This window comes from Brassica napus, chromosome C2 (genome assembly GCF_020379485.1).
Source record: "Brassica napus cultivar Da-Ae chromosome C2, Da-Ae, whole genome shotgun sequence".
In the NCBI taxonomy this organism is placed as follows: Eukaryota; Viridiplantae; Streptophyta; class Magnoliopsida; order Brassicales; family Brassicaceae; genus Brassica; species Brassica napus.
The window spans coordinates 54201676-54216287 of record NC_063445.1 but is presented as its reverse complement, the minus strand read 5'-3'; positions in this window follow the sequence as shown (position 1 = coordinate 54216287).

The following is a 14612-nucleotide window of genomic DNA, read 5'->3' as shown; positions in this document are numbered from 1 at the left end:
TTCAAAACAAAACTTAAAAAGGGTTATTTGAGAGAATTGTCCTTAAATAAATATAGACCATATTTTTTTGTCTAATACGAAACTTTGGAATATTACGTCTTAAATCAAATAAATATATTTAAGCATTTTGTCTTTTAGTTACATGTATTCATTGCTTTGACATGTAATGTAATTCATCTTTAATGACATTTCATTTTCGCAAGAACATGAATGATGTGAATTTAGTTTCCAATGGTGAAACAACACAATGCACAATCTAATTAATATGATATATGTCTTGATTTGTCTAGTTGATCAACTTGTTATTATTCCTTAACAAAGTATGTATATACTTGAAAATTGAAAATATTTACAGCCTAAGAAACTTCGAAATAATATGTGTTAAATCAAATGAATATAAGGAAGAACTAAGGAAAAAACTAAATAAATAAATAAAATAGACCAGATCTTTGTCTTATACGAAACTTTTGAATAATATGTCTTAATCAAATAAATATATTTAAACATTTTGTGTTTTAGTTACATGTAAGTAATGTATTTTATCTTGAATGACATTTCATTTTTTCTAGTTCTTTGGCTAGAACATTAATTATGTGAATTTAAATTCCAGTGGTGAAACAACACAATAATAAAGCAATCCAATTAATAGGCTGGCTATATGTCTTGATTTGTCTAGTTGATTAACTTATTACTACTTAACCAAGTATATATACTTGAAAGTTGAAACTATTTACAGCCTAAGAAACTTCAAAATAATATGTGTTAAATCAAATAAATATAAGGAAAAATTAATAAAAAAATTCAAAAAAATAATTAATAAAATAGACCACATTTTTGTCTTATACGAAATTTTGGAATAATACGTTTTAAATCAAATAAAAATAAGGAAAATTTCCAATAAAAAAATTTAGTATTATTGCATTGTTCTGCAGATTTTTTTTACTGAAATCAAAGTTCTCAAGTCGTCCTCTTTTTTCTTTTGGTTACATTTGTATTACTAAAAATCTGGTAGTCCTTAGCAAAGTCCGAAGAAACATCATGTTAGTTGATATATATATTTACATTTTTCGATTTGATAGAAAGTGGTTACCACGTGAATGCTATATTTCAGCAACAATCAGTCTTCTTTTTGCTTTTACAGTGTGCGGTAGAACTTTTTTATTCCGATCCTCTTTATTCATCTAATTATTAGTTCCCTATGATTCGGCAACTATGTAAATAGATACTCCAAGGAAAGAAATCAAATAGCAGACAAAAAGCTGAAAATGAAATAAAAACGATAGTAGAAAAAAGAAGAAGAGATTTTAGATGGGTGGTTCTAATACGAAAGACACGAAGGGAGTGATGTCTTGTCCATTTTGACAGAAAATGTTTCAAAACCAAATTGATGGGCTTGACTTGATCTGCAAATAATGAACCTGTTTATTCCGATTTTAGAACAAGTTTGGTATACAATTTATAGCCTACTTACAGTCTAGGCTTTGTCTTTTGTTTCTTCTAGGTCTAAGCATATATAAATCCTATTAAAGAATCTATAGATCAAATCTTTAAGTAAGAGATATCACTACTATTCTTGGATGATCACGTGTCTTGGATTTTCAAAAATGTGTCGTGTTTTGAACGGATGGTTACTAGCATTGATCGAGAAATTACATTACTTTTTTTTTCTTTTTTTTGTAAATCAACCTTCAAATTAAAACTTAAATCGGTTACATAATGGATAGAGCATGTTTGGCCACACGGTCAGCTCTATGATTATCTAGTCTAGGAATGAATTTAAACTCAACGACATTAAAGAGGGTAGATAGGAATTGAATATCCTTGAGGAGAACGGCGATCTCGACATGTCTTCCCCTTGAATTCACCAGATTAATGAGAATCTGAGAATCAGAACAGATGAGGAGAGAGTTAATCCCGCAATGCAGAGCAGAGGTCATGGCATCTCTCAATGCCAAGGTTTCCGCAGTTAGGGACGACGCTACGAAGGTAGCTGTCGCTGAATGAGAGGAGGATGAACCCGCATCATCAATGATCCAAGCAAGTCCTGCACACTTCGTCGATGGATTCCATGCGGCGTCCGTGTACATGCAAGTTCTAGACGGGACTAGATTGGGATCCTGGTTGATGCGAGGGTTGATTTGATGATGGGTAGGGTTTAGATTCTGAGCAGAGGTTCACTCGCGGGCTTCTCGGATCGCCTTCAGGATTGTCTCCTCTGGTGAGAAGTGGCATTTTTGGAAGATCAATTGGTTTCTGGAGATCCAGAGGTTCCAACAGATCCAAGCAGAGAGTACCCCTGGGCCTAGTCCTGTAGGCGGTAGGGAAGGAATCCGTCGGAGCAGGTCAAGACAGGTCCACGTAGTTGTAGTGAGAGTTACGGTCAAGGTCGAAGCCAGCGGAGCTAGGTCCCAGACTTCCTGGGCATACGTACAAGTGAAGAGGACATGGAACACAGATTCAGTCTCATTACATCGAGTACAACTATTTGATAGAGGTATGTTTCTGACTGAAAATTGTTCTCCAACTGGTAAAGCATCATGAAGGGCGCTCCAGAGGAAAAGTTTTATCTTCTCTGCTGCCTTCAGATTCCATACATTTGCTAACCAGTCTTGATTCATCGAATGTACAGGTCTCTCTTCATTGATGAGTGTCTCCATCTGCGTTTTGTATCCGGATTTTGTGGAGTATTCACCTGATTGGCTTCGGAGCCACACCAGTTCATCATGGCCTTTGCAGATGGAAGGTTTAATTTTAAGTACTTCTACCTTATGGAAGGGAAGAACGAGATCGATCTTGTGGGTGTCCCATTCTGTGGAATTGTCCATCATGAGGTCTGCAACTAGAAGATCCTTAAATGCTTCTGGGGCAGGTCCAAAGGGTCGCTGTTGGCATAATGTTGACAACCAAGGATCATGCCACACGCTGATGTTAGTACCTGTGCCGACAATCCACCCCAAGTGTTTTACTAACAGGTCTCGACCAATCAGTACACTCTTCCATCCATGGGAGGATGATTTAGCTGCTTGAACTGATAAAAAAGGTTCTTCCTTACAGTGCTTCCCCAGTAAGCATCGAGCAAGGAGACAGGAAGGTTTTGTGATTATTCTCCAACTTAATTTCGCTAGAAGAGCATCATTAAACGTAGGTATGTCTTTGAATCCTAGACCTCCCAGTTTTTTTGGTTTTGTCATCTTCTTCCACGAAATCCACGACATTTTCCTCTTATCTTGTGTAGAATCCCACCAGAAGCGCGTTAGCAGAGATTGAATTTGGGCGCAGAGGGTTTGGGGGAGCTTAAAGCAGGACATTGCATGCGATGGTATTGTGGCCAATACAGAGCGTAGCATCACCATCTTCCCTGCTCTGGATAGGTGTTTTGAGGACCAGCAAATAGCTTTGCGCTTCATATACGATCGACTATGAATCCAAAGGCATCGCGCTTCCGACGACCAAATTGCTCAGGCAGTCCTAGGTATTTCCCAAAGCCTCCACTATTTTCTATGCCTAGGATCTGCTTTATCTGCGCTTTTAGTTCATTGCTTGAATTTTTTGAGAAAGAGACTGCAGATTTTTGAGTGTTGATTAGCTGCCCCGAGAGTGATTCATAGGTAGCTAGGATCTTGTTGATTTATGCTTGGTACGCCTGATGCAAGGGCTATTCTTTTGAGTTTCCCATTCCTTTGTCCCAGGTTGCATAGACTTGATAGGAGTTCCCCGCAGAGGATAAAGATATAGGGGGATAGAGGGTCACCTTGTCTTATTCCTCTGTCGGGTTTGACATTTCCTCTTGATGCATCATTGATTATGAATGAGAAGCTGACTGTCGAAATGCATTGCATGATCCAATCTGTGAAGGTAGGGTGAAAGCCAAATCTTAGGATAGCAAGCTTGATGAAGTCCCATTCTAACCTGTCATAAGCTTTGCTCATGTTAGTTTTGACAGCCATATAACAATGTTTCTTCGCCTTTGACTTCTTCATATAGTGTAGCAGTTCATGGGTGATCAAAATATTATCTGATATGGCTCTTTGTGGGACAAATGCAGATTGAGTTTCGGTGATGAGGTCACCAAGGAGAGGCTGGAGGCGCTTAGCTAGGAGTTTCGAGATGATTTTGCAGCTCACATTGTATAGCGCTATCGGCCTGTAGTCTGAGACCTTCATAGGGCTGAGTATCTTTGGAATCAGCCTGAGATGGGTTTCGTTGATCGAGCTTGGCATTTGGCCTGAGTGAAAGAACTCTTTGACCTCTCTAACCACATCGTCTCCCATCACCTGCCAGTTTGATTGAAAGAAGCAAGCTGAAAAACCATCAGGTCCCGGTGCCTTGCCCGGGTGAATGGAAAAGAGAGCGTTCTTAATCTCCTCTGAATCAGGTAAGCGAATCAGTCTCTGGTTTGTAGCCTCAGAGATGATTGGTTGGATGGCTTCATTGATCACTGCTTCCATAATGTCAGGGTCGCGGGAACAGGAGTGAAGATATTAGCAAAATATGTCTCCATAGTGGCTGCGATATCTTCCTCTGTGAACATCGGCTTACCATCTGCATCCTCAATTACAGTAAGTTTATTGAGTGTTCTTCTTTTCCTAGTAGGGGCGTGGAAAAAGCATGTGTTCTTGTCTCCCAAGTTTAACCAGAGTTGTCTGCTTCGTTGGTACCAATGGTCTTCTTCGTTCTTGTATGTTTTTTTCAACTCTTCATAGAGTCCAGCAAGACGTGTTTCATTGGGTATAGAAGCCGACAGTAGCTGGTCAATTTGTCTCTTTAAGTCCTCCAATCGCGTCTTTAGCTCAACTTGTTGTTGTTTTGACCATTTGATAATAGCTGTTCTGCACTTGTCAATCTTCTGTTTGACCTTAAGTTGTATCTCCTATGCCCAAATATCTTCCACCAGTTTTTTCACTTCAGGGTTGGTACTTAAGGTCTGGTTGTATCTAAAGATTCCCTTCTTTTTCTTTCGCAGGGGTTCAAAATATGTAACAATGGGTCGATGGTCAGAACTTTCGAATCTGAGGTACTCGCAGCGGCCAGACGGATAAAGTTCTGCCCAAGAGCTATTTGAGAGCGCACGGTCTAGGCGACACTTGACATTGTGATCCCATCGTTTTCCCCTCCAAGAGAGGCAATTACCAGAGTGTTGGAGGTCATAGAGGTCACCTTCGATAAGGAAAGTTCTGAAGTCTTCAAAGGATCCCTCTGGTCTTTCAGGTCCTCCTTCTTTCTCGATATTACCCGTGAGATCATTGAAATCTCCAGATAAGAACCAAGGAGCGTCACGCACAAAAGCTAATGCGGAAAGGAAGTCCCAGGTTTGCTTTCGCTTCTTCTTATGTGTGTCTCCATAAATGAATGTAGCAAAGCTTAATTTCCCTTCATAGATCAACTTAGTGTCGAAATAATTTGTACATGAGGAGACAACTTCAAGATCAATTCCCTCTTTCCAAAGTAGAGCTAGTCCTCCTCCTGCAGTTCCATGTGGAGGTACCGTTCTGATGTTCCCCAGCCTTAAGCATTCGAGTATTTTAACCACCACATGATGGGGATTTTTTGTCTCCGAGACAAATATGATGTCAGGATCGACTTTTTTGCAGATTTCTCGGAGTCGTCGAACTGTCCAGGGGTTCCCCACCCCTTGACAGTTCCAGCATACTACTTTTAAGGAAGAGGAGAGGACGGATGCCGAAAATCCGCCTCCACATCAGCCCATAGCTTTTTTGGTGGAGCCTTTGATGTCTTGGGTACCTTAGGACCTTTGTGAATTGTGCTAGGACCTGCTCCATTAGTTTTCATGTTTTTTCGAATGTTCACCTCTCTGCGAGGGATAGTTGAAGGGATTCTTCTTTTCAGTGGGGATGGTTGGGTTTTTGAAATAGTACGGCGACGTACTCCAACACCCAGGAAGCTAAGTGGATAAAGGATTACATTTCTTCTGCCAGGAGGTCTTCCAGGTCTGCGTTTTGTAGCCACTGGAAGTGTTTCAGGGGGGGGTCACAGGGTCCTCCTCAGTTTTCCTTATTGGCCCAAGTCGCATGGTAGTAGGGATTCTAGATGGGTTTGGAGACATGTTTTCTCGGAGGACGCTTGGATTTGCATTTTGTGGGTTGTTCGATGGTGGGACTCTAAGCATCAGGGTAGCAGCTTCTACCACTTCACCAGCTTCTTCCGCAAGGCGGAAGCGTTCTTTCCTGGCTGCACTTTCAACAGGGTCTGCGCAGTTTGTATAGTTGTTCATAACCTCCCTGACTTCCGTCATTGCAGCGTTTAAAGCCGTATCTGGAGCCATATCTTCGTTTTGTTGATAGGGTGGTTTAGAGGACGCTGAGTGTTCACTGCGAGGTATCATCTCAGGTGCTGGTTCCCTTGGGCGTGAGGGTTTCTCCACCCAGATCTGCCTGTGGAAAGTGTTCTCCTGGATATGGTGAGACAGTGGTTTATCGGAAAGGGTTCTATCAGACGACTGATTGAGTTGTCTCCTGTATTCCCTAGAGTGGGTGGAACTCGTCTCATTGAGTTCACTGGGGCTGTAATAGTTAGCACGCTCGTTGCGGGAGTAAGGGAGATTGAATTCTCTATTTCTCAGAGGCGGGGATCTTTGTCTAATACCACCAGAGTAGATGGGTTTTTCTCTCTCAGCTCTGTGTCTGTCCTCTCCCGGAGTAGGGTTTCGGTGGTTGTCTCTTTGGCTACGAGAGTTGAAGTGGGAGGTAGCTCTTGCGTGATACTCAGGGTAAGCGTCATTTATTTGGTTTCTGCTATGCTCTCGCTTACTGGCTTCACTTGCTCTTTCCTGACTCTGGAAACTTTTGTTCACAACTGTAGGGCAGTCTAGTTGCTCATGGTCAAGCATGAGACAAAGGGAGCAGTGCTTCTCGAGCTTCTCATAAACAAGTGTTACTTCAACTTCCTCTCTAGTGTCAAACTCCATCGTTGCTTTCTTTATGAGGGGGTTGGAGACCATCTATTATGACTTTCATCCGAGCTTTCGTTGATGTTATCTCAACCTTGTCGAAGATACCTATGTCATTGGCCAGAGATTTTAGAGCGACGTCTGACCATAGGTGGAGAGGGATACCTTGGACCTGGATCCAAAAAGATATTAAGTTCGGAAATTTTGGAGACAATGAAGGTTCCCATCGTTGAAGGATGAGCATCCAATGGGCAAAGTGGTAGGGTCTTTCATCGAGGACTTTTTGTAGGTCTTTCTCGGATGCAAACTGGAACTGGAAACATCTTTGGCCTAGATCTGCACCCACTGGTGCCGTCTCGACCTTCCAGTGCTCTCCAAAGAAGGCAATGAGAGACCACATCCGCTGGTATTTTGGGTTAGTCACTCTCCCCACGAGGGTGAGAGAGTGTTTACGCAAAAGTTCAGAGTTGTCTACTGGTGGGACTCTAACTCTTGCAGTTCTTGGTGGGTCTTGGGGAGCAGTCACCCCCTTTCCTTTCTCAGCGACAGAGAAGCGTCTGTTGCTCATGCTTCAGCTGTAGCTAGTGGTTGAGGTAATCTTTGGTGGGTGTAGGATGGTTGGGGGTAAGAAGGTTTGAAGCTGTTTCAGATAAGGTTCTTCTCACACAGGTGAGAGATGGAGTATATTAGTTGCGAGCATCAGAGGTTCATGACTCTGTCTACGGTGGGAAGTCTTTCATGTCTCCGGTGGGAGTTGCTCCGGTTGACAAGCTGCTGCACAGCGGTTCCGCCGACCACGGGTCGGGGAAAGAACCCGGAGAATAAGAGCTCAAGACTTCTTATTAACCAAAGGATATCTCCCAAAAAGGAAAGGATTTGAAATAGACAGGTTAATATTCAACAGTCAATAGAAAAGATCTAGGTGGTGGACCTCACAGAATGCTGGATATTGCACACTCTCCGTAAAGTCGCCTGGGAGGTTTTAAGTCTCTTAACTCTCTCCTATCCTCCCTCTATCGAAAAATTACATTACTATTCGAGTTTGTTATTGACTGGGACACGTAAAAATGTATGATAAATTATACGTTTTGCCAAATGAATATATTTTACCAACAAAACAACATGATGAATATTTACTAGTGTACCTATATTTTATAAAAATGATTTATTTAAAAATTTAGTTAAGTTGTTTACGTTAAGTTCAATTTCATATATTTGTATACACCAAAAAGATCAATTTCATATACGAAAAGGTTTAATTTACCAAATACGTAACCCATCCCTAAAGTTGACTTTCATCAGTGAATTGACTATGGAGTATGATCAACTATACATGGTCTTCGCTAGATGAAGTTATATAATTTTTTAGCATAATAATTGATCACGAAATTTTGGGCAATGTTAAAAGGTTAGTTCCACTGATGATCCACTTTAGTAACAATTTGACATTTTGAATTAGACCCAGCTCAAAAATATTTGTTTCGGGTCAAAAACTACATAATTAGTAAAGGTACGCATCTTATAGTAGTCTCTAGACATGCATGGACACTTTCTCAATGCATCAGACAGAAAATCATCTAGACATTGCCAATATCACTATTTAAAAGTGAATCGTGGGTTCTTCCAAATTAATCTTAAACAAATCTAAACCAATCCATAGCTAGATGCAAAAACATGAATCTCTTTATTGTCCACTTGATCTTTTGATCTTCAAGTTAGGACCTTACCCATATTAACCAAGTACGATCACTTAGTAACAGTATATATGGTTAATTTCCACTTTCCATGAACAACTTGAACTTCAGTTTACGTGTGATGGATCATAATTTGGAAAGTACGAAAATAGAAAAAAAAAACATATGATTTTGAATTTTAATTATTTTTATCTTTTAATTATAACCATAAACTTTTATAATTTAGATACAAACTCCCTATATAATGAATTTCGAACATTTTAAATGCAAAACATTTTCAAATGCATAACTAAACAGTGATAGTCTGGTGGTAAGAGAAGAACTTGGGACAAGGTATGAACCTGCCGGTCAGGGTTCGCATCCTGACAAAAAATGAAGTTGCTCCTCCTTGGCCAGACGAATATAAGACCATATTTAAGATCTTATTAGAAAACTCAGGGTTAGGCTACTCATCGATACTGTCTCATTTGGAAGATTAGTTCGGCACTTTTAGCAAAAAAAGAAGATTAGTTCGGCATAGGTTCAAATAATCCATGTTATAAAAAACTTTTATTTCGAAAGTGTTTTCATTTTGCATTAGTGTGTTCCGAAAACTATAAATAATTGTGGATTTTTATAGAAAGAATACCTTTTCAATTTTTAGTGAGATATTTTAATATATTTCAAAGAAAATTAAGAATATTTTGATATTATTATTTTCAAAGACTTGTCAATTAAATTTTCTTGATATATAATTATATATCTTTCATTTGTTGGGACTTGCAAGCTAATAAGAATCCAACCCATTAAAAGTGAATAAGTTATAGATTTGACATTTTGACTGTAATTACTAAGAAATATTCTTGTCAGTTTATGTGTGGCTTTCGATCATCATGCATTGTGCGTTGTTGATGTAATCAACAAATCGAGTAAAACTTAGCTTTACTTATTTTGATTAGGAGAATCATGCATTGTTCTCTTTATGATTATAAGATCAAATTTATTGTTCATGCTCCTGAATTTGTTGTGTTTATAAACTTTATATTACGGCTAGAATGTCCGTAGTTCGATTATAAGTAAACTTTGGTATGTTTCGGTTTAGGAAATACCGAATTTTCAATGCGAATGGTTGGCCCTGGTTTGGGCCTATCAATATTCTTCCCGAAATTCTTTATATGTTCAACCGGGAAAAACACCGTTGAACCAAATAGTGACAGACCGGGTTGGTATACTTGACAGATGTAAACGGAGTATATAGGAAACCATTTTGGCCAATTCAGATAGAGAGAAGAGATATTTGGCTACTGCCGAATCATTCAACTGCAAAGATACTGCAGCTAAAACTCAGATGGCTTTTTATATTCCAATGTTACTTTTTTAGTAAACATAAACTTGTGGCCAGTACTTATTCACTTCACCTTTAAGAAAAGCTGAAGATACGTACCAGGACCATTAAACTACTTTTAAAATTTAACAGATTTGCGTTTCTCTTGTAATTATAGGGAATTGGTTTGATGAATTTTTTTTTTTTTTAAGGAATGGTTTGATGAAAATCTGAAATCATAAGGTTTATATGCATTATTCCTACATATATGGTAAAAGATAGTGTTCATATATATCGTAGAGATTTATATATCCATTTCATGATCTATGCTGCAATGGCAAACGCCTTTGAGTGAATAACAAAAGAGTTAAACAGGATACTAAGTGATTATCCAAATCAAGAAAACAAAAAAGCTAAGGTCATTTTTCATGAAAATCTCTGATGAACTTTCTTACTAAAAATTATAAATAAAAAAAGATGAGAAATGGTCTTTACTAATTTTTTTCTGGAATTCAAACTACGCATGTACATGTTTTTTTACAACAGTTTAATTCACTAAAACTAAATAAATAAAATATTATTGTTGAGAAATTAATGTAGATTTTCACCGATCTATACTATTAAAGTAGGATCATATTGTCCTTTTTACCTTAGTCTGTCTTTTTTTTACTAACATTGCATGTTTCATTAAGGGCAATCAAATAATATTAATAACACATCTATATTAGGTCATTTTTTCGGATCCAGCCCACTGTCCACATCAGATCTCTTTTGGGTCATTTGGACCGATTAAGAAATCAGATCCAATTCTCACATTTTTTTTTCCTTTGGGCCATTGAATCCAAGTTCAAATATTTTTTTTTCAACCATTCTTAATTATTATTTTTTTCTTTTCTTAATATAATTTAAGCATTCATAAAAAAAAATGATTTTTTCATTGAAAAGTATAAATCTTTATTAAAAGTATATAATTATTTTATTAAAAATATTAACCACATAATAAAATTAATTTATCAGAGTTATACCAACTTAATTCATTAAAATTTTAATTTTTTAAACATAAATAGTCATTTAAAATGAAACACGATAAAGAAAGATAAAAAGTTTAAGTCTTTTATAAAATAAAACACAAATATATGAAATATGACATTAACTAAATATTTTGACCATTGAAAAAAATAAATAAATAAATCCGCACTTTGAAAACGCGGATCAAAACGCGGATCAAAATCTAGTGCAGATGTTAAAACAAAAGAAGGTGAGAGGAAGAGTGAAAAGCAAGGAATACATGTACTCTTAGAAATTACCTTTGTATACAAACTACAATATATGTGGGAAAATAATATCCTCCACATCTTGTTATATATTCTACACAGCTGGCTCTAAATCTTTGTTCTTATTTAATTAGTCTCAATAAATACATGTCATTTCTAATTGCTACTTGGATACTAATTGTAAAAATATATCAAAGTAATACAAAAACAAAATCTTACATACTGAGTACGAATATTACAGTCGTTTTCAGATAATACTAGATTATAGGGATTTTGGTTGTTGGTATTTTACGATGGTTACTTATACATAGTATAGCTAAATTTTTTAACAAACATTGCGAAGGTGTTAGTGCAAGTACTAGCTGCCTAGAGATCGATACTATAGTGTAAGATCTTAATATTCACTAGCTAGACTCAAGTCTAGAACCATATCATTGTATTTATCTTAGTACTCCGAACGTCTGGCATGATGTTCTTGGCATATATCTATTTATATAAGATTTTTTTTGTTAGAGTGAGTATATTTGAAATATTTCTATGGATCATATATAGTGTTCAACACTTGAACGTAGCGAATTATAGACTTGTCAAGTCTGATTATAATAGTAATTAATGTTAGATAGAATTAACTTAAACTGCATATAACCCGTTTTATAAACAAATCATCGTAAGGACATCATTATGAACATCAAATAAAAGAGAATATACATAGAACCACACTAAATAAGCTAGCTATTAGCATTCTTTCATTTAGCAGCATCATGATGATGATTGTGATGATGGCTAGTTATGATGAGTGGCAAGGAGGGAGAGTTTGGCACTCGGACTCTGAAACGCGAGAGGCATGGAACTTGGCGATAAAGGCAGAAGCCTTACGGTCAATACCTGGCTCAGCCACCCAATATCGCTTGTCCTCGTCGCTGGCCCATGCCTTTCTTGTGTATACGCCGTCGTCCCATGCGTCTGCTTCAATCATATGAGACGACCTTCGTGACTTAAAGAAGCTGAAGAGAGAGAACTTCTTTCTGCTGTTGCCTCCCATTAGCAGGACCGTCTTAAACTATTTTATAGCCTTGGGCGAAATTTGAAATATGGACTCTTCCTATAAAACATTTCTTCATTCCATTGCCTTGATCGTGATTAATTCTTCGACGAGTATCGTGTCCACTTATTTTTATGACCTGAAACAATAAACTAAGAGAATAAAAGATATAGATGTAATCAATTAAACAAACCTCTACTTTGAAATGAGATCTCACTAACTGATCAATGAATATAATATATATTTTAGTTTGATTTGTGTTGTTCACTTTTACTGGATTCGAGAGCTTCTCTTTTACCATCAATGGTAAGACTAGAAAATAGGAAACGTAAAGAAATATTTCTTGTAGGTTAATTAGGTTTAGCTGATTATGGGCCTTTTATTATAGGTTTATTAAACTATTTGATCATTTAACAAACTAAAATGGACCTTTTACAATTAGTCAAATTACATTAAATTTTTTTTTGGACCCTTGGGCCCAGGGCCATTGCCCCACTTGCCATAGTCCAAAGCCGGGACTGCCCATTAGTTAGAAAAAGAACACACCAAGATTCAAGAAAAAAACTGTAAATTTGTTTAAGGTTGATGTGTTTGTATTTATGTGGAGAGATGGGTTTTGTTTGGGGATGTATTTATAGGGTGACTGAGCAAAACAGCTTTTTGTGGGAGTTCTTTATTGTCCGGTTTGGTTAGAATCTTGGTTGGTTGGTTGTGTTTAGAAATTATCAAAGAAAAAATAAAGTTTTGTTCAGCTACTACATTGTAGGACCAACGTTCTTTTATGTGTCGCTTGCAATTATTTGGACCTATTCCTTTGTGGAATTATTTGTCGTGTATTCTAACTCAAACCTGATAGTAGTATTCAAAACAATATAAAACCCATACACTTTGTGGAGTATTGCATGCAGTTTCTTATTCAGTATTAGCTACATGATAATAAGTGGAGAAAAAGACAAAAATAGCACTAAATCAAGTTTATGTTCTCAAACTAGCACTCAAAGTCAAAAGTCACAAAAATAACACTTAATGTTTTATCAAAAGTCACAAACTTAGGGTTTAGAGTTAAAGGGTGGGGTTTAGGATTTAGGGTTTAGGGTTTAGAGTTTAGATTTTAGGGTTTAGGGTTTAGAGTTTAGGGTTTAGGGTTTAGATTTTAGGGTTTAGGGTTTATGGTTTAGGGTTTAGGGTTTAGGGTTTAGAGTTGAGAAATGAGGTTTTGGGGATAAGATTTCAAATTTTGAAAAATAAAAAAAATTAAAATTTTCAAAGGATAAACTTAGAAATGTGCTATTTTGGTCATTTTAGTTCTTGAGTGCTATTTTTGTGATATAAATTTAGAAATGTGCTATTTTGGAGATTTGCCCTAATAAGTTATGTTCGTGTAATTTTTTTGTCTAATTAATCAATAAAATATTGAGGCATTATGGTCTAACGTTTTTTTGCTAATTTGTTGTTTTATCGTTATTAATCCATAAGAGTTTGGTCGAACCCTATTTTTTTCTAGGCTGGGACCAGCTATTACTAATACTTGATAACATTGATAACATGAATCAAGCGTTTCTTTCAGGGAAATCAAAATAGGGACACAACAGATCCAATTCTTTGAACTAAACCATAACTCAACGCATCGTTGGCACAATGAACTGTTTTCGTTTAATTATTTTCTACACTAACATAAAAGTGTTGATCATGAGAAAATCATAGTGATGGAGATATTATGCGAGAATCTGAAAGGGAGGGATAAGGAAGAATGCGAAGAAACGTGGAAACTGGTATTACAATCAGACGGTTGTTGAGATTTCATCAAACAAGCTTAATCTCAAAGGGGTCTGAATTCACTTTATAGCTAAGAGTCTTTGCTCTAGTTTATTTTATTGTTATTAAGTTCTCTATCTCTTTAAGTCTTTTTTTTATCTTTCTTCAAACAATTTTTATTCGAGTGATAGAATCAAACAAAAAGTGTGTATTATTTTATGTTTCTCTACATGTAAAGATAGAATTATTGTAATAGATGTCCAGACATAGTAGTGTTTCTTTGCTGGTTCTTGCTTCCTTATCTTACTTATGCTTCTAGATATCTCTTTCTCAAATTTCAACGAAGTGCCAAACTCTAACAGTTAGATTCATCTGCCTAAAATCAGTCAAAGTAAATAAGAAAGGTATTTTTAGTGTCATGATTTTCTTTTGGCTTTTTAAAAACTATTCAATTTTGTCTTCAGCCCTTAATCACATACAAATTTTAAGCTTAAATATACGTTTTCTTGAAATTGTAACATGTTGCATATTTTAATATAAATAGACTCTAGTAACATATGTTTATACTTCAATACTAAATATCTCTGTTGAACAAATTGATAAACACGTTTTGTCAACAAAAAAATTGGTAAACACG